The sequence below is a fragment of the Phascolarctos cinereus genome, unplaced genomic scaffold (genome assembly GCF_003287225.1).
Source record: "Phascolarctos cinereus isolate Bilbo 61053 unplaced genomic scaffold, phaCin_HiC Scaffold_726;HRSCAF=1367, whole genome shotgun sequence".
In the NCBI taxonomy this organism is placed as follows: domain Eukaryota; kingdom Metazoa; phylum Chordata; class Mammalia; order Diprotodontia; family Phascolarctidae; genus Phascolarctos; species Phascolarctos cinereus.
Window position 1 is genome coordinate 427342212 of NW_027556098.1, and position 20659 is coordinate 427362870.

The window sequence follows — 20659 nt, forward strand, 5'->3', positions numbered from 1 at the left end:
AGTTTGAATCAAGGTTCTCCTTGACCGAGTTTCTTGTAAAGTTAATGGGAATAATGTCCCCTAGAAAAGTGCTGCTCTTGGGGGCAGAGCCAAGATGGCGGAGTGAAAGCAGTGACTTGCTTGAACTCTCCCCCAAACCCCTCCAAATACTCATAAAAAATGGCTCTAAACAAATTCTGAAGCAGCAGAGCCCACAAAAAGACAGAGTGAAGCAAATTTCCAGCCCAAGAAAACCTGTATGTTTGATCGGAAAGGTATATTGTGCCAGGCATGTAGAGGAGCACTGCTCGCCGTGAGCACACAGGCCGCAGCAAACCTGGAGCAGGACTTAGAGGACTGAATCTCAGACAGCTATGGTGGTTTCCAGACTTCTCAACCCATGAATACCAAAGACAACTTAGAAGGTCAGTGGGAAAAGTCTGTTTCTGAGGTGAGAGAGGAGTTAGGCCTCAGATCTAGTTCCAGAGCGCAGAGCGCGGGCACCGGGGCAGGGGCTGTGTCCTGAGCTTCTGGCCCACAGACTGAGGTGGAATCACGTGGCTGATCAGAGGGGGATTGCAGGGATCTCTTTGCCAGTGCTGAGGCAGGAATCTCTTGCTTTGCCTGTGCTTGGATCTGGGTCACAGTTCTGGGAGGTGGTCCTGGGGTGAGGAGGAGTGGAAAACTGACTTGGAAAATAGATCCAAGAGAGACAATTTAAAAATTATTGGGCTACTGGAAAACCATGATGACAAAAACAACCTGGACAGCATCTTTCAGGAAATCAGAAACCAGAGGGCCAAATAGTCATCAAAAGAATCCACTGATCACCTCCTGAAAGAGATATCAAATTGAAAACACCAAGGAACATAGTAGCCAAATCCCAAAATTACCATGTTGAAGAGAAAATACTGCAAGCAGCCAAAAAGAAACAATTTAAATATCATGGAACCACAGTCAGGATTATGCCGGACCTTGCAGCTTCTTTATTAAAAGATTGGAGGGTGTGGAATACAATATTCCCTGAGGCAAAGGAGCTTGGATTACAACCAAGGATCAACTACCCAGTGAAATTGAGCATAATCTTTCAAGGGAGATGATGGGCATCCAAGGAAATAGGAGACTTCCAAACCTTCCTGATGAAAAGACCAGAACTCAACAGAAAATTGGGTCTTCAAATACAAGACTCAAGAGACACACAAAAAGGTAAACAGGACAGAAAAAATGACAACATGTTATTAATAAGGGCAAACTGTTTACATCCCTAAAAGGGAAAATGACACTTGTAACTCTTGAGAACTGTATTGTTATTACACAATTTAAAAGGGGGTATACTTAGACAGAGGGGTGGGTATAAGTTGATTTTCATGTAATGGTAAAAAAAAGTCTAATTGAGTGGGTTAAATGAATCTAAGTAAGTGGATTAAGTGGATCTAATTAAGAGATTTTTACTGGCAGAAAAGGAAAGGAGGCAGTAAATTCCATTACAGGAAAAGGCACAAGAACCTATTACAGTAGAGGGAAAGGAGGGAGATGAGCATTATTTGAACCTTACTCTCATCAGATTTGGCTCAAAGAGGGAATAATATAATCATTTAGGTATAGAAATCTAACTTGCCCATGATAGATGGATTGACAGCCCATAATCTATGGATCATTTTTTTTTGGAGAAAGGGCAGGGAGGCTATTCCGGGCTGAATTATGTAGCGAGCTAATGGAGTTCAATGAAAATGGAAGTCAATGGTCAGATCAGCACTTTAGGGTGATCCTTTTGATAGCTGAGTAGAGAATGGACTGTGGGGCAGAGAAGCCAATCAGAAGACTATTTCTCAAATTATGTTTTATTTTCCATTCCAAATTCCTTTTCTCCATCCAAATCCTCCTATGGCCATTGAGAAGGCAAGAAATACATTAGTCCTTACATATCCAAAGTCATGTAAAACATCAGAAGGCCATTCCACCCATCCAGACATGAGGTGACATGATGAGGTCCCCCTTAAGGGTGGAGGAAGGGTCAGAGGAAATTCTCCAACATCTTTTTCATGATTGCTGCTTTACAGCAGACTGTGAGACCTGGTCAAATCCTCTCATGTTACACCATTAAGAGGATCTGGAAACTTCTCCATCAGAAGAGGTTGGAGTTGAGGTTGGGGTGGGTGGAAGATGCTGCCCAGGTAGAGTTCTCAGACTTCCTCAAAGGAAGAAAAGAGCCCCCAACAGCGAGGGCACCCAGGGCACTTGACACCTTGTGTGCTGGGTAACATAGTCAGTGGAAAGTCCTGCCTCCTTAAAGAGACCAGCAGAGAGATAGAGGAGAAGCTTCTCAGGCTGTACCCAGGCACTCCAGTTGTACTGAGGTCTTCTTCCAAACAAGGTTGCTTTTTTCCAGTCGAGATCCCAGCTGCCCTTTGAGTTTAGCTCACAGAGCAGAATCAATTGCCCACAGAAGCTCTGAGCTGGGTGGGGCCTCAGAGGCATATAGTCCAACTTAAGTGTGACCAGAAATGTTCTCTAAAATGTTTTCAGAAGGGAATCATACTGCCGCTTTTGCGTGGACAAAGGAGGGCTGTGCAAAGTCACCAGCCTCACTTTCACCTCTGCAGCCATCTGGGGCCAGTGGCGAGACAGAGATCAAGACAAATGGAGATGGCCCAAGATGCAGTGGGGGATCTTGGCTGGTGACTTTGCAGAGCCTCCCTCACTTAAATTCAATTCACTTGCATGTCAGGGCATCACCTCACGGAAGTCATGGTCCTCTTCAAGAACTAAGGCAAACAACAACCTGGATGAGTAGAAAGGAGCTGCACACTGGGCCAAACTGGAACTGGTCAGTTAGGGAACATAACTTCTCTCTTTCTCTCTTCCTTCCTTCTTTCCACATAGGGTATCATGCCCTTACCTGCCCACAAAGAATGTAAATTTTAGTCTATGAAACTTTTTTTCTTTCTTAAAGACCAGACTTACACCTAAATTACTCTGGCTCTCACTGATTGGCCAACAATAGGTCTCTGGCAAAGCCCTGCTTGGTCATTATTTGAGCCCTGATTGGCTCAGAATGAATGTAAAATTGTTTCTGTTTTGGCCAAAAACCCTGGGGATCTTTTCCTCCCAGATCGATTTTTTTTTTCTTTGTTTGTTTTTTTTTTTTGGTGAGGTAAAGAGGCCATTTTCTGCCTTACTTCTTATTACGCCTTAATCAGTGAATGGGTGTTGTCTCAGTCAAACTGAGACTTGTAAAAGACCTTAGCTTCAAAAGGCCAAGGTCCGTCACTGCATCCTGAGCCATCTCCAGTTGTTCTGATCTCTATCTGAACCCGGATAGCTCCAGAAGAGAAAGCGAGGCTGGTGACTTTGCACACCCTCCCTCACTTAAATCCCAATTCACTTGCATGTCATGGCATTGCCTCCCTGACGTCATGCTCCTCTGAAGAGGGAAGGAAAAAGACCAATGGACTAAGGAAGATCTCCTTCACTGAGGGAGACTTCCCCCTGAGGCTTCAGGAGAAGGCAACCTTGGACAGCTCTCACTCTTAAAAAGTTTGCCTTCCCTAGAGGAGAAAATCCACTCTCTGACCTGGGCTCTTTCCTCTAAATCTCCTGTACTATAACTTCTGTGGGAGGTTGAGGCAGGGTCAAAATAGAAGGTGGGTGTCATCTCTGAAGGCAAAGTTCTTTATCCCAAACTCCACCCTTTAATTTCAGAGAAACCTCAAAATTTGTGCCCACATGGAGCCATTCTAACTGGATCCCCTACAAATGTATGCCCCACAGACATCTTGAACCCAACATGTCCACAATAAAATTCCTTCTCTTTCCTCCTAAGCCCTCCTTCCCTGTTACTCTCCAAGGCACCAGAGATCCTCCCAACACCTCAGGCTCTTAATCTAGGGGTGACCCTAGACTCTTTACTCTCTCTCACCCTCCACATCCCAGCTGGTGCCAAGGCCTGGCCTCCTCCTCTCCTCAGAGAGAGGCAAACCCTGGGGCAGACCCTCATCACTTCATACCTGGATTACACAATACCTGCTGGGAATGGGGGCAGAGTGTGCCTGCCTCAGTCTCTCCCCCTCCAGTCCATCCCTCATTCAGCCACCAAAGTGATTTTCCTAAAGCACCTGTCAGATCAGGTCACCACTACCCAATAAACTCCAGTGGTTTCCTGTTGCCTCCAGGAGCCAACCCCAAATGGTCTCTTTGTCCTGTAAAGCCTTCTGTCACCTAGCCCCTCCCACGTTCCAGTCTTCTTACACCTTAGTCCCCAACATGTACTCTTTGATCCACTGACATTGGCTCCTGGCTGTTCCATGTTCCATGAAGCTCCAGGCTTCATCTCCAGCCTTGTCCCAAACCTGGAATGCTCTGCCTCCTCCCCCAGGCTTCTGACCACCCCAGCTTCTTTAAGTCCCAGTTAAGTCCCTGATACCAGGTAGAAGAGGCCTTCTCCATTGTTGCTGTTTGTTTTCTGTTGTGGGAGGCTCTTCTGCTCCCATTGGGGGTTTTCTTGGCAGAGATATGGGAGTGCTTTTCCATTTCCATCTCCTTCTCCAGCTCCTTTTACAAATGAGGAAAGTGAAGCAGACAGGATTAAGTGACTGGCCCTGGCCCTCCCGATCAGTAAGTGTCTGTGGCTAGATTTGAACTTGCCTCCTGACTCAGGCTCCAGGCTCCCTCCCAGCTTAGCTGCTCTAAGTCTTCCTAATTTCAGTACTTCCCTTCTTTTAATTATTTCCTATTTATCCTGTATAGAGTTTGCTTGGTGAACCTTTGCTTGCATCTTGTCCCCAAGTCAGACTGTGAGGTCCTTGAGGGCAGGTACTGTCTTTTCCCCTTTCTATATTCCCAGTGCTTAGCACAGTTTTGTGTACAGGCTAGGTGCCTACTAAGGGTTGATTGATTGATGATTGATTGATTGGTAGTACCAACTTCCCTCCTGGGGATTCATGGCTGGGATCCAGAAGTTCTCACCTCCAGGTGCTGACAACCCAGATGCCTGGGGGAGGATCTGGGGCTGCTCCTGGCTGGAGGAGTCTTTGGGCCAGAGCTTCTCAGGCTCAGAAAGCAGAAGCCCAGGGAGGGGAGTTGAGCCCCAGCAGCCCAAGAAGGCCAAGGCAGAATCCCAGCAGCTCTGGGATGGTGAGTCTGCTTATTGTCCCATTCACCAGCTCTGTGCCTCTCACAGCTGGTGCCTAATGCTTGTGTGTGGCACTTCCAGAGCTATCTTACAAGGTTGGGATCAGGGGGAAAGAGCAAAAAACTTCTCCGGGGTGGAGTGGAAGCCTAGACAGAGGATAGAAGGGAAATGGAAGGGTTCCCTTAGGACAATGCTTCAGAAACCTGAACTCTTGGTGGGACCCTGAGCCTTACAGTAATCATCTGTAAAGGGGGAGTGAGGCCCCTGGTACCCACTTCCCAAGGCTGGTTTGAGGAACCTGGGATATGGTGTCTGGGAAAATGCTTAAAGAAAGAAGCAAACCAGCACTTATTAAGCACCTACAGGATGCCAGGCACTTTCCAAAGATTATCTCCCTGGATCCACAACAACCCTGAGGCCCATTTGATAACTGAGCACACTGAGTCATGCAGAGATAAGTGATTGGCCCAGGATCACAGAACTAGGAAGTGTCTCAGACAGGTTTGGAACTCAGGACTTCCTGACTCCAGGCCCAGCCTCCGTGCCTTTATGGACATAAAGCCACACAAATGTGTTGGCTGCTCATGCGATGATTTCCTAGCAACAGAAGGTGAGTGGCAGATGAAGGGCTCTTCCAATACAGGGCTTCTCAATTTGGGGTCGGCCATACTCCCCCATTCACATTCTCCTCTTCCCCCAGGGTGGTTAAATGTCAGAGTCTCCAGGAACTTTCATGAGGAGGATAGAAATTACATCTTCATTTTCCCTAATCACTCACTGCCGTGCTGGGATCCTTCACTTTTCATCATTACCTTTACCTGCTCTTTCCTGTCCAGGGCCCTGCCCTCAGCTGATACTCAGTCCTTGTGGACAGAATTTCCAGAAGAACTTAGTGCAAAGTGGAGGCGGGGAATCCATTGTCCTCTCCCTCCCCAGCCCCAGGTCTATGGATAAATTTCAGAGCCTCTGTGAACATGGATGGATGGAGGAGTGTGTGTGTGTGTGTGTGTGTGTGTGTGTGTGTGTGTGTGTTTAAGAGACCAATAATACTTAGAAATTGGGCTCTCTGCCTTAATTTCCATTTACAGCTCTTTAGTTAACCCCTGCTCTTGGAGATGGAAGAAAAATCCAGTCTACTGGAAACACAGCAGCAGGTTATCGTAGAAATAATGGGACTAAACTTTCCAGGTGTCCAGTGAGTGTGTACTGCTGCCAATGACCAATCAGTGCTGCTGAGACAGGAGAGAAATGCTGCTGTTTGTTAGGCTCAGAGCACAGGTTGCACTGAGCACTTCCAATTAGTCAGGGAGCCCTGAGCATGGTTTTCAGCAACCTTGCATGGAATGGGCATTCCTATGCAGGATGGGCATGAGTCACTCTAGCAGAGAGTGAAGGGGAAGGCAAGGATTTCCACATCAGGAAGCAGACAGAAGGAGGAAAGAGGATGCTGCATCACAGAAGGTCAGGGGACTAGCTTGTCAAAACAGGATTTTGTTTTATGTCTCCAGCTGGACTTTTGCAAACTTCCCCAGGACACGTGACCCACGTGCTTCAAGAATAGTCTCAGAAGTTTAAGACACTGTCTGAGGGAGAGTTTTTTCTTAGCCTAATGAAATCAAGAAGCCTGACCCAGAAATGTTCTTGCCAGAACAGTATCTATGGATAGGCAGGCATTGGGAAGGGAAGTTGAGGAAAGGGCTTGAGGTTTTCTTGGGAGTTTCCTCCTCCTGGGGCATGTGCTCTGAGATACCTGTAGAGTCAATGACTGTCCTTGCTACCTCCCTTCTGTGCTACAGCTTGGTTCTCTCCTGTCCAGACCCTCTCACTCTCTCTCCCCCCCCCAGCTTCATTTCCTAAGAATTTCTGAGTGACCTAATGACTTTGATTGATTTGCAGAGATGGTCCAAGCCCTATGCACTCTCAGTTACACTGAAGTGGGTAGACTAGGCGGGAGAGGTCCAGCCTTACATGCAGATCAAGGGACACATGGTGGAATAGGACAGAGAGCTGGCTCTGGAGCCAGAGAAATTTGGGGTCAAGGCCACCTTCTCTCACGTTCTGGCTATTGGATCTTGGGCAAGGTGGTGTTGACCCCGAGTTGCAGAGAAGTTGCTTCTGTGCTCTGGGACAAGAATTCCTTGACAGGAGATCCCTGCTGGAAGTGGCCCTGCAGGGCCTGGTCCTGTTCCCCACACACGTGGCTGCAGACAAGGTCCCAATCTTATTAGATCCTTTTCCTAAACACCGCACATTCCTGTCTTCCTACCTGAGTCCTCTTCCCTGTCTCTGATCACCTTGCACAGGAATCAGTCTCCCTGCTCCCTCTTTAGGTGATTGTTCACTTCCCCTCCATTGTCCCCTGCCCAATAGCACCCCATAGTGGAAGGCCATTTAGGACAGGGCTCACTGCCATGTGCCTCCTCTCAGGGCACCATTTCCCATTCTCTTTCCTTGTGCTCAGGATACCACTTTTCTTTCACTTACCTTAGGAAAATGGGGACACTTACACTTTTATTTCTCTTTCAGGCTTGCACTTAAGGACCAAAGAGCCCAAAAGGAGAAGAGAAGATTCATCCCTGGAGGGAATGGTCATAGAGGAAGTGGGAATGGAGGCTCTTTGCTACTCAAACATGGGAGATGCCAGAGAACATGAGAGCCAGAGCCACATGCAGGAGGAAAACCAGGAGATTTATTTAAGGGAAGTGACCAATCTTCAAACAATTCCTACTGCAAAAAGCCTCTGAAATGTACTGAATGTGGGAAAGACTTTAGTTACCCCTCACATCTTACTATACACCAGAGAGTTCACACTGGAGAGAAACCTTTCCCTTGCAATGACTGTGGGAAATCCTTCCATCATAAATCAAATCTCAGAGCACAGCTGAGGATTCACACTGGAGAGAAACCCTTTGAATGTAAGGAATGTGGAAAAGCCTTCAGCCAGAGGTCATATTTGAGCTTACATCAAAGGATTCATACTGGAGAGAGGCCATTTCAATGTGATTTATGTGAGAAAGCCTTCTGCAAGCCCACATGCCTCATTAACCATCAAATGGGTCATACTGGGGAGAAGCCTTACCTGTGTAATCAGTGTGGGAAAGCATTCATTTGTAGTTCACATCTTCTCAAACACCAGAGGATTCACACTGGAGAGAAGCCTTATACATGTAATGAATGTGGAAAAGACTTCAGGCAAAGCTCAAACATGCATGTGCATCAGAGAATTCACAAAGATAAGAACTCTTGAGTGTATACATGTTATGAATGTGGGAAAGCCTTTAATGAAGGCTGAAAACTTACAAAAAAAAAACCCAACTCAAACAAACATAGGATTCACACTGGAGAGAAGACTTATACATACAATGAAGGTAGAAAAGCCTTCAGGCAAAGCTCAAAGATGCCTGCACATCAGAGTATTCACGGTGACAAGAAATCTTCTGTATGTAAATAATATGGGAAAGTTTTCATTCACACCTGAGCACTTACAGCCCATCAGAGGGTTCATATTATACAGAGCAGAATGAATTAGGATAAATATGGGGAAGACTTCACCAAGAGGTGGAACATGAATTTTCACCAATGAATGAAAAGAATAATCGTAAAACAGTTAGAGAATGGTGCAGAGTTACAAAGAACCAATATGTCCCCCAAAGGAGACATGAAGATGCCAATGTGTGGCAGACATAGAGCTCCAAGTGTGTGTAATGTTGCTCATGTTTTCATGTTCTTTCTTAAGTATTGATTGGTTTTCTTAACTTTCCTCTTTCTCTCTCTCTCTCTTTTTTAAGGTATTAAATGTTATTTGAGATGGCTCTTTGTTTGTAGCAGGGATGCAAGGGAAATTTAGGCAATATGAAAACAACAGATATCTAAATGTTTTCCATGACTAGACATAGTTACAAGGGGTTTTGTTTTACTTGCCTTTTCAATGGATTTAGGGCTGAGGGAGAGAGGGAGCAAGAGAATTTGGAGTGAAAATAAAATGGAATTTTTAAAAAACATACAATTACCTGCCAACCTCAAGACAAATGCAGTGAATATAAGAAAACTGTCTGTAAAGACACAAATATTTTTCAGCATGAGAATGTTCATATTAGAGCAAACATATAGAAATGTAAAAAGTGTCAGAAATCTATTTTACTGACTTGACTAAACATCAAAGAAATTGTACTGAACATGAAAAACACTTTTCTGTGTTTCTTGGCATTAAAGTTTTTTTTGGTGAAGAACATATGTAATGATGAAGTTTCCTTGTTATTGGACCCTTGCTGTAATTCTTTCCTTTTAATTATGAAATGCAGATAATTTATTCAGAACCCATTTATAGGTATAAAATTAAGTTTGATTTGTCTTCTGACATTTTTAAAGTCATTGTTTCTCCTTCATTGCCTAAAATCTCTCAATTATTCAACAAATTAATAAAATATTCTTGTTTCTTAACTATGTCAAATGTCTTATTAATAAGTATTTTTGTTCTTGTGCTTATTTATTATGACATATTTTAGCCCCCAACTCTAACTTAGACTTTATATCTTCCTAAGTTGTAAACTCCATTAATGCCATGGATCTGTAAAATTTAAAATTGATTTTTATTCTGTTTTGCTAAGTCTTAAGCTACATTTAATATTTCTTTTCCTGGGTCCTTCCCCTTATAAACCTCACAGCCACCCACAACCTTGAGAAACTTGCCTAAAGATCAAGGTTTTGTCTTGTGATTACCTCCACCTTGTAACTCCTCCCATGATCTACTTTCCAGAAAACCTGATTAACCTAAAAGGTCAAATCTCATCCATTTAAACTATTGTAGCAACTCCCTTGGCCTGGCAACCTTTGTCTTGTGTCTTGAGTCGTGCTTCTTGGCTGTGGAAGGCAGTTTCAGAAGGGGATCTCAATCCTGACCAGGCCATTGATAGGCAATCAGAAGAATACACACTTTTGCTGCACGAGCCTTTGCTTTGTTATCTTGTTAATTGTTATTAAAAAAAAAAGCTTTCAGTCCTCACTCAGGGTCTTTGCTTGAGAGAGGCTACTGACCCAATTTGTTGGTTCCTGCTAGCCTAACTAACAAATGGATCATGTTCAGAATCTTGTCCCTCAGTTTACCTTAATTTTCAAATGTAACAATTGGCATCCTAAATGGGACTTGGGAAGGGGGGTTGGTCCCTTACCTTCCCCTTAATGTACAGCCTTCGATGCTGCAGGGAAATTTCTCCTTGAACAATTTCTCCATGAAGGACAGTACTGGAGTCCACACACACACAGAGAACCACCACCACCACCCCCTGCCCAGAGTCTCAACCCTTCTGTGCAAAATTTATGTGTGTGTATCCTAGAATTTGACCTAAAAATGGGACTTTCCTTTGTGCCCACCAAACCTCTGCCTTTATTTTAAACAGACTTTAATGCTCTCAGAGCTGCCCAGCAATGGGAGGGTCTTTCTAGTGAGAGAGGGAGGAAGATACTTGCCCCACCCTCACAGTTGGAGTTTAACCTGAGTCTGGAAGGCGTGACCTGGTCTGAAGTCCTATAGAAACCAGCTCCATCATCCTCCAGGCTTAGAGATTCTCCAGGCAGTCAAGTTCCCCAAAGGATGAAAGAGAAAGAGGAGCAGACCTGCAGCAAGGCCGACTATGTGAGAGATCCCTGGCTTGCCTCAATACTACCCCTAAAAACCACAGCGAAAAGTGAAGGAAGGGATGCTGGGGGAGAGGACCCACAATCCTTCTGTGACATGTTGGTGAACTAACAATAACTAGCCCCCTCCCTCCCAAACATCAGAAAGTCCCCAGTCCCTCAGCCAGGACATCCTAAAATTAACTAGCAAGAGTGCACCTTAATCAGCTTTGGACTTTGACCAAACAAACCCCAGTTCATGCCAGTAGTCAGCCTCCTGCAATGCCTCTTGGCACAATCTCTTCTTGTTAGAATCTAAGAAACCCACCAGATGGCTAATAAACTGGGTCTGGGCCACGCCCTTAGCTCAGAAGCTACTGACCAAAAATGACACCAAGTTTCTGGGTAGCCATCCTTCTAGGGATGGAAAGGGATGGACAGACCCACTACCACCTTCTCTTCTCCAGATAAGGCCAGGTCACTGAACCTCATGTTTCAGTGATAGAGAATTCCTCTCCTCAAACCCATGCACAAGGCTGGGACTAGGGTTCTCAGTAGATGCACTGTCATTGGTAGGAGTTATTGCCTTCATTGAAGACGTGCTTAAGTTTTAATTGGGGGTACTTTACTTTGAAATAAAAATGACCTTGTAAATTCTCATTATCTGAGAAGTTCTTTTTTTTTTTTAAGGCAATTGGGGTTAAGTGACTTGCCTAGAGTCACACAGCTAGTAAAGCATCAAGTGTTTGGTCTGAGACTGGATTTGAACTCAGGTCCTCCTGACTTCAGGGTCAGTGCTCTATCCACTACGCCACCTAGTGGCCCCCTCTGAGAAGTTCTTTTGGAACCTGCCAGGTCTTCTATGGCTTTAGTCTTGACAAGGCCAAGAACTCTTACAAACTCTGTGAAAGATGGGCCTGGGGGCATACAGATGACTAATCAGAGTCTTGTAGAATCTAAAATAGTAACTTGCTTTACTAAGCAACTGAGATCCCCTCCTCACACTCATAGCCCAAGTGGAGGCTGGCTTACAAGTTTTCTGGTTGTATAGAAGTGATTCATGGGATAAATTGTCAGACTACTGACCGTGAAAATTATGAAGTCACATGTGGAATAGAAAGTATCAAAGCTGCATCTTTGAGCTGACATAGTACTGACAGACTCCAGTTTAAAAGATTTTTCTCTTTACCCTGGGGGCTAATATGCACTACCTGAAGACATTTGGGCAAATGCTGGCCAGAGTCTTTCAGGGTTATGAATGAACTATCATGTATTCACTTTATGTATAAGCCTCCAGGAGGGGATTACATTTTAATTGATTTTTACATCAGGCTGTGCTTTACCTAGAAAAGAAGAGTCAGGTCATGAATGAATGCTTTTATATTTGTGCTTTTGTGCACTTGATCAGGACTGAAGGTCAACATTTTGCTTATTTATTGTTAGTTGCTACTGTAACCTGAAAACTGGCTGTTTCCTGCTCTAAACTATAAGCTATGAACTCACTGTGTGAGATGGGGTGAGGCAGGTATAGTTTGATTTGCTCTGATTTTGGAATTCAGGTACAACTCTTTGATTGTTGGGAAGTCAGTACTTTGGGATTTAAAGGAAATACGAAGAGCTACTCAAAGAGAGTGTCTTGAGAAGATGGCTTTTGAAAGTAAGGGCAATAGCCTCTTGACTTAATTTCCCCCATGTGCTATTTCCTTTATGAACAGGTATGTTTCTCACCGAGTTTGTTCTGAACCTGACTATGATATCTGGGGAATAATGTATGGTCAGTTGTTTCAAAATACATCTGTGATTTTTACCTGAAATCAAAGTGAGGCAATGAGGTTTTGCCCTGGTGTGCCTATGACATGTCAACCTATAACTTTCGCCTTGACGGAATAGTCCAGATGTTATGAATACGTCCGTCTTCCTTTCACAGCAAATTTTTCAAAGCATGGCAAAGACTTGGAAATGTTTAAAAATGGATCTTGCTGTTACAGTCAGCAAGCATCTCTGAATGGTTGTAATGAGGTGCTACTATAAAGGTTCCCATTTCTTTTTTTTCCCTCACTGTTCTGAATTTGTAACCATCACTTGTCTCAACTTCCTAATCTGGGCAACTCAGACAAATCAGTTCTTAGACTTACCATCTCCTTTCCCATTGGTTTAACAGTTACATTTATGTATAAGATTAGATCAATACAGTATCACATCTTTTCTGAATGACTGCAAATGACTTACCAACTCTAAGCAATACAATGATCCAAGAGAATCCCAAAGGGCTAATGATGAAGCATACTATCTCCTCCAGAGAAAGATCTGATATTGACTGAATACAGAGTGAAGCAGCTGATTTTTCACTTTCTTTCTTTCATTGCTTTTCTTTCATTCAAGTCTTCTTGTACAAAATGACTAATATGGAAATGTTTTACATAATTCTACATGTATAACCGACATCTGATTGCTTACCATCTCAAAGGGTAGGCAGGTGAGGGAAAGTAGGAGGATAGAATTTGGAATTCAAAAAACTTTAAATAAAAATATTAAAAACTTTTTAAAAATAATTTTTAAAACTCCAAAAAACATCTAGTCATAGGAAAGAATCTGAAAACATAAGCAATATTCCCCACATTTGGACTTCTTCCTCTGCCAAGAATAGGCATTTTTTTTTTATCTCTCCTTTGGAAGCCATTATTGGTTCTTTGTAACTGTGGACTTTTCTCTTATAATTTTTTTCTCATTATTATTCTCATCGTCTTTGGTGGTTCAGAGGTGTTAACAGGATTTTACATGTAGGCTAGACAGGACCCATCTCTAACCTGTGAATACCCAGAGCCACACAAAGCAGGCCAGAAACAGGAGTGCCAGGAAACAAGTAGTGGTTTAATTAATTGTTTTCAGAGTGACAAATGCTTTCTATGCTAGAGGAAAGGCACAGCATATACACACAAATCACAAGTGAGAAGGGGGTGGGAGGTGGATTACAAACAATCATTTCCAGGGCCTGAGTGTTGCTTATGACAAGCCCATAAATGCAGGACAAGACAGGAGTCTTGGAGTCCTGTAGGACCAGTATTGTTGGTGGTTATTATTTGGTGGGACATAGGCCCAGAGTTCTGTGTTGGGAACAGGTTCTAAATCTTTGATTTGCTTCACTTAATGTACACAGGCATAGGAATGTAGTGATTGTGAGAGCTTTGTCAAGGGTTTGATCGATCATTCAAGCTGCATTGTAGATTCTGATACCAATGCCAGAAGAGGCAGCTCTGAGAAATCTAAATTAGCATATTGATTATACATATCATATCCATTAATATGAAAATCATGAATCCCTTCTCAGTGGATTGAGCACTGAGCCTGAAGTCCAAAAGATATGAGTTCAACTCCAATCTGAGATACTTCTTATGTGTGTGACCCTAGATAAGTCACTCACCTCAGTTTCTGTGACAAAACTTTGCACTGGATCAACTTGAGAAAGACGTGGAAAACAACTCCAGTGTCCTTGCCAACAAAGCATTGTTGACAGTATGATCCATGGGGTCACAAAGAGTCAGAATGACCTTAAAGTCTCAATGACCTTAGAGTCTCAATGACAAAAGAGCAATGTTGGAGCTCTAAGTAAATTCTTCTCCACATTTAGTTATATTTATTCGATGGCTTCTTTACTGCCACCCCCTCCCTGAAAAATACAAGGTTTCCCAAAGTTCAGTCTCTGCCACTTAGACTTTCCCAGGGACTTTGAGGCAGTCTGTGAGCTTCCCCAGTACCCTCACAGAGGCCTCCCTTAGCTTGCTGTGACCCAGAATTAGGATAATGGAGTGGGTCATGGGATAGACATTCATGATCATCAATGAAACATTGCCACAAGTTTACTGTGAAGCATAGACAGGTTAAAGACTGTTATAATGATGCCCAAATGGTATAGTAAAAAGAGGAAGAGGAAGGAGACAATGGCTTTTGTAGCACTCACGTGGGCCTCTGTACTGGGATCCCTGGAGCCCATAACCCTGAGATGCATCTGCTGGGTGTGCCTCCACAAGGACAGTATTAACAGGAAACAGGAGCAGAGGAGAGAGCAAAGGGACTGAACCCCCAGTACTGGAGATAATCAGGGTGGAAACTTAAGGGTTTTAAATTCTTGGTTATTATGAGTAACTGTTTCATTTCCTTGATCACTGGAAACTACCTTAATCTTAGCAATTCTTCCTGCAATTGGAAGGATAATGAACAAGGATATGAGCCAGCATCCCATCAGCATCCTGAGAACCACCTTGTTAATTCTTCACTTCAGCCAGAGGAAGGCAGGATGGAGAAGGTGGCAATCTTCAGAAAATAGAAGACACTGAGGCAACTTCCAAACCAGGCCCTTGAATGGTTGCTGAGGTTCCAGATAACTTCTAAATACACCAGATGACTAATGGAATTGCTTTTCAAACAAACAAACAAACAAAAAAACACAACAGAAAGGTTACTTGTTATTAGTGACAGCAATGTACCAATCCTGGAGATGGCTAAGCCAGTAAGGATGAAATCTAATGAGGTCACTCTTCTGGTCTTCACACAGTCAATGCATTTTACCAGTGCAATGAAACCCTTAGGCAAAACCCCCACTAAGCACTCTCCAGATGCCACAATCACATAGATGCTCTCCAGTACACTTGGCATGTTTGTGAAAGGAAATCCCTTGATACCTTTAATATTGTTTCTGGTGAATGAATTTCCAGCCAAGAGGAGCAGAAAAATATTTCTGTTTCTTAAAATAACAGCAATTTTCTTCTCTCTCTTGTGGGCCCTCTCTGTGGTCAGAAAACATTCTGCCCTGCTATTGGATGAGGTTCTAGTTGTATTCACAGAAAACACCTCTCCTTGCTAAAAGTTAAAGTGATTGTTAGCTCAGACCTTGAGTGGGCAATTCCAGCATTTCTGGGTGTTAATTATCCATGTGGGCTCCTGTCTCAGGGGCCAAGCTGCTGTTTTCAATGATGTAAATGAAGGACAGATCCTATTTCATTGCTTTGCACTTTTAACTCAACCTAATTTGTCTGCACAAGAGAAATAAACAAAGCATCGAGCTTAGAGAATGTAGAAGAATATAGAGATGGAATATTATCAAGTTTCTGACAATCATCTTTCCTAAAATGCAGTGAGGTCTAGTGGGAAAAAGGCTGGGCCCTTGGATTTGAATCCAACTGTAGTATGCTTGAGCTTCAAGAACATGGGTAAATCAATCAAACTCTTCAAACCTCAGTTTCCTCAACTGTAAAATAAGGTGAACAATTCCTATAGGATGCCCAACATCCAGGGAAAGCATTAATTTAAAATGCAAGTAATAGTCAATGGAGTTAAGAAGATAAAGACACCATGACACCAGCTGCAGGAGAGATTTGAGGATTTTATGGGTTACCTTAGCTGACAAAGGTGGGAGAATGATGTGCAACCTTCTGTCACTACACGAACTTGATGGTTTATATAAAAGCACAGACTGTTTTTCATGTTTATCCAAAAGACACCAGCCACTTTTAAATTTCGTCCCTTGAGCAATCCACTGTTTTCAAAAGTGACAGATTACAAGGACAAAATACAGAATCTGAAGGAATTTTTGTTCTGTTTTGGTGATTTCAAAGAGACAAAGAAAAAGGGAAGGAAACATGCAATGAAAGAAATGAAGAAGAGGGAGAAACATTATTTTTTTTCACAATTAGGACTATGAGAAGAAGAGTATACAAAAATGGAGGAAGAGGTTGAAAGGGGCTGTCTCCTGAAACTCACTGATTCCTCCAAATCAGATAAAAGAGGGTCATACACAGAGTCTGATGTAAAGCACATTCAAATCAAGAGGACAACAGATGGAAACAGGGAGAGAGAAGTGGTATGTTTCAAAAGCAGAGTTAGAGAGGGAATAGATCCAAGCAAAACAAATTTCAACACGTGAGAACAGATAGTAAAGCATGGATTAAAAGGAAAGAGAGAAATTGTAATAAGCAATTATGTTAATGTGGGGTAGTTGAAGAGAAGGTCAGGGAAATGAGAGCAAATGTCTTTGACTGAAGATAATTATTGTTGATCACCTTCCTTTTCTTTCTCTACTGTCTTCTTTATGAAGGGGGATGGAGAGATACAGAGAGGAAAAAGTACAAAATGATACTATGGAGGTAAATATACAGTTAGCAATCAAAACCATGAATATGAACAGGATAAACTCACCCACAGAATGGAAGATAGGAACAGAATAAATCATCAAGCAGAATCTAAACGTACATTGTTCACAAGAAACAATGTTGATAGGTAAATATTCACACCGAGTTGAAATGAAGGACTGAAACAGAACATATTATATTTCATGTGAACTCAAAACATGAAGCATAGTAATCATGATTTCACTCAGGGAAACATTGAAAAAAGACTTGGGAAGAAAGAAAGAAGGAAAGAGAGAGAGAGAGAGAGAGAGAGAGAGAGAGAGAGAGAGACAGAGAGAGACAGAGAGAGAAAGAAAGAAAGAAAGAAAGAAAGAAAGAAAGAAAGAAAGAAAGAAAAAGAAAGAAAGAAAGGAAGAAAGAAAGAAAGAAAGAAATCAAGTAAGTCTGAACTACAGTAGAAGCCACTTGAGTGGAGAGAAGGGAACATATGTAAAAGTAGCATCCATAAAATTTGGCAACTGATTAGAATATGGGGTATGCTTAGAATATTGGGGGGTGATTGGGAATGAGGAGTCAAGAAGGGCCCCAGAGTTGGATATCTGGTTTACCTGAAGGACATTAGTGTCCTTGGCAGAAATTTTAGAGGAGTGATAGTTTTTTGAGGGGAATACAATAAATTCTGATTAAGATATGTGGAGATTAGGCTCTCTATAGGACATCCAATTAGAAATTTCCAGAAGATGGCAAGGTGAGACCAGAGTTCAAGACATAGATTCGGATTGGATATACAGAATTGGGACTTGGCTATGTATAGATGCTAATTAAACCCACAGTAGTAAACAAAACTCTCCCCTTTTGGTAGCATGTGTATAGGAAAGGAAGAGGTTAATGGTGGTAGTGATCCATGGTTGGGCCATGCAAATGTGTATGAGGTTACCTGGTACATGACAAGATGAGGGATGAAGGGACTTCAGTTTGGAGGAGAGTGTAGAGTTGGACTGGTTAATCAAGGGGTTGAGAGAGACAAGAAAGGATGGTGTAGCTAACACAGGGGGAGATGACCTGAGAAAGAATGGAGGGAGGGAAATCAGGGAGGTCATTGTGACACAATCACAACTACAGGCTACCTCCCTGCTGCCTGGTAAAATGCCCATGTGTTCCCCATACTCCACAAACCTTCACTTGGTCCATCCACTCCTGCTAGCCATCATTCTAACTCTCTCCTCCCTTCTGTGGCTAAACTCAAGATGGCCATCTACAAGATGTGCCTCCAGCATGGTTCCTGTCACTTTGTTCTGAACTCTCCACAGTCTGACTTCCACCCTGATCCCTCAACTGAAGCTTTTCTCTCCAAAGTTACCACTGGCTTTTTTATTGTCTTTTCCCCCAAACCCAAACTTCCCTAGTATTGTCAAGGGTACCACTATTGCCCCAGTCACTCAGGTTCAAAACCCAAGTGTCATCTTCACTCCTCACTCTCTGTCTCCTCCCAAACCCATTCACTTGTCAACTCTTATTATTTTACCTTTGTAACATCACTCAATCCCTTCTTTCCTCTGGGATTGCCTCAGCTTTGGGGCAGGCCTTCATCACCTCATGCATGGACTACAGCAATAGTCTGCTGGTTCTGGTTTCAAATCCTGCTTGGTCAAACGTGTTTCCTCAGTATTGATTATTGGTGGTGACCTGTTGTGCAGCCATGATTTGGAGGCAAGTGTCAAGGGGTTGAGTGTAATCTATGGACAGTCCCTCCCCCCAAAAGAGACAGTGGCCAGGAATGAGGGCTTTTGGGTTAGAACCAGTCATGCTCCCAGACCAGCAACATTTAGGGAGGCAAAATGTGCAATTCTCATTCAATATAGAATAGAGAACAGAAAGGCCAGCTATCCTGGGGCCCTTCTTCTGCTCAAATCAAGGCAAATTTCAGTCTCTTCTGGAGTGGGAGGACTTGGCAGAGAAAGCTCCTGTTCTTCTCTAGAGATACATTTAGATAATTCATGCAGAATTCTGTATCTTACAAGAGTAGACGTTGCACATCTTGCATGTGATTTGGGGAGGGGGCAGGGACAGATCTCTCCCTGGAAGGATCCCTACTTGCCCCACACACTCTTTGCTGTTCCACAAAGGTGGGAAGTTCATGGGAACATGCCCTGACAAGAGAAGATCGAAGGGAAGATTTTACTTCCATGGTGTGAGAAATGATTCATTTGGACCCCAACTCTGCTACAATTAGTAGTAATCAGTTTGATAAAATTCCATAGGGGTGGGGCTATAAGTTCTGTATATTAGGCCCCAGACCTGTGAACTTCAGATTGTAAATTTGCTTGTTTAATCATAGAAAGCTAACTAGAGCCCTCTACCTCTGTTTTTCTTTTTATGCTGACCAAGGCCAGCATGGTGGAGGTGACTCAATTACAAGGAAAGTTGGACAACTTATTTTTGTACTTCTGGACCACTCTCTCATGTCCAACATGAGCAGGTGACCATCTTATGACCACTTAGTCAGTGGAGATGCCCCATGATTTACCCAAGGCAAGAGCCCCCCTCTTCAATCGCTCACTGATATATTGTTTTTTGGCCAATGCATCATTTTGGCACTCAAAGCAAGGTGTATGAACCAATGGGGTTCTTCTGTATGTTGTGTATCCCCTCTAGAGTGTTCATGTATCAAACCTGGTATCAAACCTTGTAAATAATAAGGCCCTGGAGGAAAGGGGTATCTCAGATCATGAGGAAGATCTGGGGTCCACTTCATTAGAGGGGACCATGGACCCTTTAATAAAGTACCATTGGCTCAGAGCTCTGCCTCAGCCTCTTTTGTTGTAGATTGGACAAGTTTAAACTCCACAGTGGAAGGAAACCATGGTGAGCATGACAGCTGTCCAAAGGAGGCAGAGACTGCCTAAGGGTGGGGTTGCTGTCAGCCTCCAGGGAGGCTACCATCTGAGAAGTGAATGAGGCTTCTTAAAGGATGTTGCATAGGGTCAGAATTAGGGGGAGATCCCTTCCCCTTCTGATTCTGGGATTCTCTGTAGTTCAGGACACTTGGGCTGGAATTCTGCATTTTTGGGTGTGTATGTGCATCTGTCATCTGGGGGTATATGCATATCAAGTCTGTTCCCTGTCTGGGTGACTTGACTAGAATCACACAGTTACATTTCTAAGGTTGCATTTCAGCCCACATCTAGGGCACTACCCACTGTTCCAACCAGCTACCTCTCAAAAACCCCAAGAAAGCCCCACAGTGAGTTTATGCTACTGGATCCTCTAGCCCAGTGGTGCCACATGTGCTCCCCAATACTCCCAAGTCCTTGCTGAATGAGATTGACATGTAATCAGGAAATATTTAACAAAATAAACAAAATACAATAAAACTTAGATAATATTAGTGGGTAGTTTTCTAAGTTAATATGCAGCCAGCAGGGATCCTTATGTCCCATTTGGTGGCCTCCTTTTCTACCTAAGGTTGATACTATTGCTCTAGGGCATCTTGGGCACCTGGTTTCTGGGAAGAGATGTTCAGCCCTCCCTCTTGGGGCTCTGGTCAGAGATGAAAGCAACAACAGCTATGACTGGCTATGTTCCCAAAAGGGTGACCCTCCATCCTGATTCTTGAAGACCATAGCAGCCAAGGGCTTGGCTTCCATGTCCAAGTCACATGAACACACATTTGTTAAGGGCTTATTATTGTGCCAGGCAGAAAGTAAGACAGTCCCTGGCTTCAAGGAGCTTACATTTTAATCATGGAATTCAACACATAAAAAGGAAGGTGAAAGAAGGGAGAAGGAGGAGAAGGGGAACAGGGATGCGG

The 20659-nt window shown here is 43.3% G+C and overlaps 1 protein-coding gene, 1 long non-coding RNA gene and 1 pseudogene across 2 annotated transcripts in view; all 3 read right to left on the bottom strand.

The window, feature by feature from the left end:
• LOC144454418 (uncharacterized) overlaps positions 1–20659 on the bottom strand; it is a 62492-nt gene that overhangs the window by 23148 nt on the left and 18685 nt on the right.
• On the bottom strand, positions 1805–4746 carry LOC144454448 (uncharacterized). Its single transcript, XR_013482828.1, has 2 exons — positions 4403–4746; positions 1805–2878 (listed from the first exon to the last, which is right to left on the bottom strand). It is a non-coding gene; the product is annotated as an uncharacterized LOC144454448 (long non-coding RNA).
• Positions 14417–17129, bottom strand: LOC110197837 (taste receptor type 2 member 9-like; annotated as a pseudogene).